Genomic DNA, 6,000 nt, shown 5'->3' with positions numbered 1-6,000 from the left:
ACAGTACCTACAAGTGTGTACCAATCGTATACACCTATGGGTCCTTGTACTCATGTAGCCCCTACCCCTCCCATTGTTTTAACAACCTATGCTCCACAACCACAACACCCAAGCTCTTATTTCAATGGGACCATACCGGCTAGCATTAGCATGTCACATCCAACGTCTGCTATGCCTAGGGCAACACATATGAACTTTGGGCCACCACATGGCACAACACCGTACCAAACTTGGAACCCAAGGGCTTCCTATGCGCCAAGCCCAATGCCAATACCTACTCCACATGTAGTCTTTGGAGCGCCTTCACCCACGGTGCCTGCTCACTTCGGTGACTTGGAAACATTTGCTCAAGCTATTGATCGATCTATTATTGAGAATATGCGTAACACGCCTGATAGAGAGCCTAGAATTAAGGCAGTACAATTAGCCAAGCTGTGACGGACGTCAGCACAGCGAGAACTTACCTAACAAGACTTGTCAGCTAAGGACGAAGCTCGACCCGCAGACGCGTGGAAGCAAGCATAGGGTGTCAACCTACACTTCACCGACTCTTGACTAATTCCTACAGAGGTCTCTACCCAATGTCTAAGCTACAGCCTTCAGGATGCATAAGAGGAGATTTCCTACAATGATTCCAAGAGCCAAATACCCATCAAACGTTCTCGAAACGCCACAGAACTTGAAGGAGATCCTACTAACACCAATAGGTCGCTCTCCCTACGGTCCATGAACCAAAATCCCAACCCTAAACACTTGGTGCAAAATCACGTAGGATGTCTGGTCGAAATTTGCAGGTCGTCGTTTTCAAAAACTAAAGTGCCTACTGTGTAGCTCTACTCAATGCAAACGCATGGATATGCTGAAATGCGAAAACAGACAACGTATGCTCACCGAATCACTAGATGTAGCTCGAGGGTCGAATTCGCAAAACCAGACCGTACACCCGCAATGTAGGTATCGACGTGTAGCTCTCGTTGGGGGCAACACGCTGCACTCCTCCGCACTCGATTCCAACCATCTGTGTGCGCATAACGTCAAGATGAAACTGTCACTCTGTCTCGTACACAGTACGCTCACTCACAGACATAACTTTTTAAAAATGACAAAGGTCTTTTTCATTAAGGTCAAAAGTGGTATATATGCCTTACAATCTCAAACCCTAATGTTCCAATATAACCATCTACTCAATCTAAATGTCAAAAATGGGATACAATCTGGAAGCTTCTGCAAGCCCCACTATTTACAAGGTGAAATGTCGGTCTTTCTCAATTAAAGAATAATTACAAAAAATAATACTCCGTCGAGCAATCTTTCTCTGTAGGGTGTGTCCAACTGCTAGCACTCCCCCCTTCCTTGTTCATGTCGTCCCCGACATGGTAGTTGAGCTGCTTCTTCAGTGTAGGCTTTCTCGCATCTTTAGAAGGGACTCATATCTCGCATGCTTAGCCAGTAGCGTCGGGCTGAATATATCTGTGTTGATGGTGAAGAAGCCAGTGTAGAAGGCTTCTTGAAAGGCCTGGAGGTGATACCAAGGCAAAAACATGATTCTCTGATATAGTGCATGTATCACCTCGTGAGAAGGCTGACCAGACAGATCGTATGTGCATCTGTATGTATCTTGAAAGAAAAAGATAATGTCTCTCGCCTGGCCTGGTTTGAAGGTTTTGAAGACTGCCAAATGGGTTTTACATATTTTTCTCATCATGATGCAAGATAGGTCAGGCGAGCCAGTGAACAATTTGATGGCGCCCGTTAGGGTTTTCACCATGTATTGCTCACTTATTCTTTCGCCTGCCTTCAAGCCTGGCAGCTTCGGGTAATTGGGCCAAGTGGGTTGGCTTCTCTGCAACAACAGCTCCTGGGCTTTCCATGTCCTCATCCTTGGTAGAGGGCAGAAGCTAAGGTTGTCTTTGATCACTTTAGGTGCCTCTACTAGATGGATTAAATATTGAGGATATTTTGTGAGCCATGCCTTTCTCCACCTGGGTTGAGAATCCACTATCAGCTTGACCCCTTCAGGTTTGGAGATATCTGCTTTGTACAATGGCACTGTTGGCTCATCTTTGATCCGTTTGTTGATTGTAGCAGCTTCATACTTTAGCAGAGGATATGGGAGAGATGGTTGTAGCCATTCACGCCAAAGGTCATTGACTTAAATACCCTCTTCTCCCACTCCAATGCTTCTCTGGCTGTGTCTTTTACTGCTTCTTTTATGGCCTTCTGCAGCTTTTCTTCTTCTTCTTGTGTCAGATCTTGGGGTTCTTGCGAGGTTCCCACAAGGATGTCCTCTTGCATGGTGGTGTCTACTAGATCTGACACATTCTCTATGTCAATTCCCTCCATGGCTGCTGGCCCGGTGCTAAATTGTTGCTCTTTCGTTTGCTGCTGGCCTCTCAACTCTTCTATCTGCTTCTGAAGTGTTTTATTTTCCTCTTCCACTTGCTCTCCCATGTTTACTAGGAGGTCGTTTAGATCTGCATTTATCTTTGCCGCCTCCTCAAGCTTCCTCTTGATGGCTTTGTATTTTGCTTGCCATCTCTGAAAATCCTCATCCATCTTTCTTTTTACGGCTTCTAGCTCATTTTGCATGGATTTGTTCTCTTCTTCCAAGAAGTTCTGCATTACCATAGATCCCTCAGCCAGCATCAGCCTTTGCCTCTTCTCTAGTGTTAACTCCTTTTGGAGCTCCTTCATTTGTTCTTCATATAGCTCAGTCTCTGAAGTCGTGCTAGTCAAGTTAGCAGCTCGGACTCTGGCCGAAGATGATCTTAGCCGTTGGATGGTCTGATCTTTTACTTTAATCTGGTCTTTTAGTTCTATTACCTCATCCTAGCTTGCCTCCTGTTCTATCTCTGCCTTTTCCTTGGCATTCTTCAGTGTTTCCACTTCTTTGGACTCTTCAACAAGTTGTAGAGTCAGGTTGTCCCTTTCTCTCTCTGCATCTGTCAATGACTTGCTGATTTTCTTGTATTCTTCCTCTGCTCTTTGAAGCTTGTGTTCGGTTGCCTGATTCTCTTGTTCCATCTCATGGCATCTTTGTAATGCCACGTCCAAACTAGCTTGTAGCTTTGTTTGTTTGTCCATATTATCTTGGCCTTGTTTTTGTAGTGAGTCGACTTCAGCCTTGATCTGAACGTCATTGGTTTTGAGATTATCAATCTCACTCTCCGTGGCCATTGATCTTGCTCTGAGCCCGGTTAGCTTTTGCATCACCACATCCCAATCATTGGTAGGTGGCTGTAGGTCCACTGTATCAGTGGCCATCTCTTTCAATTCCACTAACCGAAGGCTCTGCATCTGTTCCTTGGGCCTTGTGCTTGTCAACTCAAAGGCCACAGTAGCTGCCTCATCTCGAGAGTAACCCGCAACTAGTAGATCAAGAAATATTCTGAAATTCTTTTCTTCTGGATCTAGCTTCTCCTCTTTTGGTTCAACTTCTTCTTTCTGCTCTTCCTCTTGACTCTTCTCTTGCTTGGAATCTTCTTGTTCATCCTCCTTTTGTTGGGTTTGTGGAGGGCTAAGAGGAGGTGGTGATGGGGGTGGGCTGGATTCCCTGCTTGACGGTGGAGTCAGTGGCTTCTTCTTGAAATCCCAGTCCGCCTTGGTCTTTCTCTCTCTTTATTGGCCTTCCTTCTCTTCTTGCAGTTGCCGTCTTACTTTGTCCACTTCTTCTTCTGTAAAAGGGACATTCGAGATATTTTCCATCGTAGCATCTAAAATCTCAAAGTTTTTGATGTAGTCTTCAAACCGATCTCGGTGCACCCTTTGAGATGATCCCGACATGGCTTCTAGGGATGGCTTCCACAGCTCGCTTAGATCTCCCTTGAGTGCTCTCTCGGCTCTGAAGCTTTCCATCAGTCTTTCTAGCCGTGCTGCTTTCTATGACTTGGTCTCTTTGATCGGCACTTGTAGACTTTCTTTCTTTCCTTTCTTCGACTCTGGTGGCTCTTCTAGCACGGTCTCTAACCGGCGCTTCAAACGTGTGTCTACTCTGGGTGGCCTGGGAGGTTCTTCTTCTTTATCTTCTTTCAGCTTTAGCCAATCATTCTATGAGGGAGGTTCATGCCAGTTTCCCTTGGCATGCAATGCTCCATAGACCACTTTTGTTATCAACTCACCCGATACAATATAGGTGGGATTTTTGTTCCCTATCTTCGCTAGGTTGTCATGGATGTAAGCAGCATAATTGATCACTCTTGGCTTGCTCTTTTGCATTGCCCAGGTGAAGGTGGTAGCAATGGCTCCAAGTGGCATCCTGTACTTTTGTGGCCGCTTTGTACACATGTGGAAGTATTGGTTGTAGAGTTGGCTCATGATAGCCACTTTTGGGTTTGCAATATCTTCAAAAGTGTAGTTGTTCTTCTTTTCTGACTACACCTTGACTTCATCTCGCCTCTTTGTCACACTATCTCCTTTGTTTGAGATGTCAAGTGTGGCTGCCACCACCCTCTCTGTGATAACAATCATGGTATCTGGCTTGCCTTGCAGATCAGTGACTCGGGCCACTCCATCTTCTTTGATAGTGGTTACAAATTCCCACACTCTTTTGATGTCAATTCCTGTTGGCAAAGCTTCGAAGTAGTTATGTAGATCCAGCTTCTCCAGGTAATCCCTCATCTTGCTTCTGACAAATTCATTGAGCTCCCGTGGTATCATGGGTAGCTCCAGTGCATTTCCTTCAGGATCTTTGAATATGCCTTGGTAGATTTTCAAATCATTGGACTCTAGCAAATCATCCTGAATCCATGTGTTGGTGGGCTTTAGGGTTCCTTCTGGGATCACAAACGGCTCCACTTCTTCTAAGTAGTCTTTTATTGTCATCCTCTTCTTCTTTGCAGGTGATTTTGCGGCTGCCATAGATCCTGTTGCACTCAGGAGTCCGAAGTTAGCGTTTTTTCCATATTAGCTGAGAAACTGAGTTCTAACTATCCAAATGACTTGAAAAATTGAAAATAAAACTTAAAAGGAACTAGGGAAACTCTTGATGTGCTCACAGTAGCTTTCTGGCTAAAATTTATCATTTAGACATCCTACGCGTAGGATGTCTACCTTGCCTGTTTTTGGTGAAACTTGGTAGGCTGGTGGCCCTTGACCTGTGCAACATGGCTATGTGATTGGAATTGGGTTTGGGCATCAAAAAGTGCAATTTTGGACAGATTCAGGATTTAGGCTCACAAATTGGGTAGGATGTCCTCAACAGGTGGCAAATGATATTCAAATGGGTTGAAAGTTGATATACAGGCTTCTTGCACCATGTTAATGGCTCCCATGAAGTCATTTTTTGCACAGAAGGTCAAAATCATACTGGAGACATCCTACACGTAGGATGTCTTTTTCATAAAAAAGACTTGAAGTTGGTTCTGGGGTTAGCCCTTGGCATGTGGAACATGGCCCTGCTCTTGGATTTTGATTTGGACAAGAATTGGTGTTGGTAAGAGCATGTGTAGTGTTTTTGGGCTCAAAAAGTGCATCTTGGAGGTGTTGGAGGCCAAATGTGATGAGAATGGGCCAAATGTGCATCTTGGAGGTGTTGGGGGCCAAATGTGATGAGAATGGCTTGAAACTTGATATATGAGCTTAGAAAGGTGTTATAAGGAGATCTGGAACTGAAAAATGCGTTCTGGGGCCAAATTGGTCATTTAGACATCCTACACGTAGGATGTCTATTTCATCATTTTTCACATATGACCCCACAGATAGCTTGACAATGTGCTCATGAGTGTATTGTGCAAGTTTCATGTGATTTGGACTAGTATTGGTAGGTCTATGGCCCATTATTGCCTCTATGCTCCGACTTTGCGTTTTTTTGATGCATATGAGATCAATTTTTGTCCAAATGTGATGAAACTTGGTGGCTAGCATGTACAGGCTATTCACAAGCTGTGTGTGATAAGAGATGTTGAGTTTGGTGCCCAGATTTGGCCTTGAGACATCCTACGCGTAGGATGTCTCTTGATGAAATTTACATTGAGGTGCTACTGGTACTTGCCCTGAGCCCCC

This window comes from Adiantum capillus-veneris, chromosome 20 (genome assembly GCF_014529385.1).
Source record: "Adiantum capillus-veneris isolate H3 chromosome 20, ASM1452938v2, whole genome shotgun sequence".
In the NCBI taxonomy this organism is placed as follows: domain Eukaryota; kingdom Viridiplantae; phylum Streptophyta; class Polypodiopsida; order Polypodiales; family Pteridaceae; genus Adiantum; species Adiantum capillus-veneris.
Note: the sequence above shows the minus strand (reverse complement) of the source record.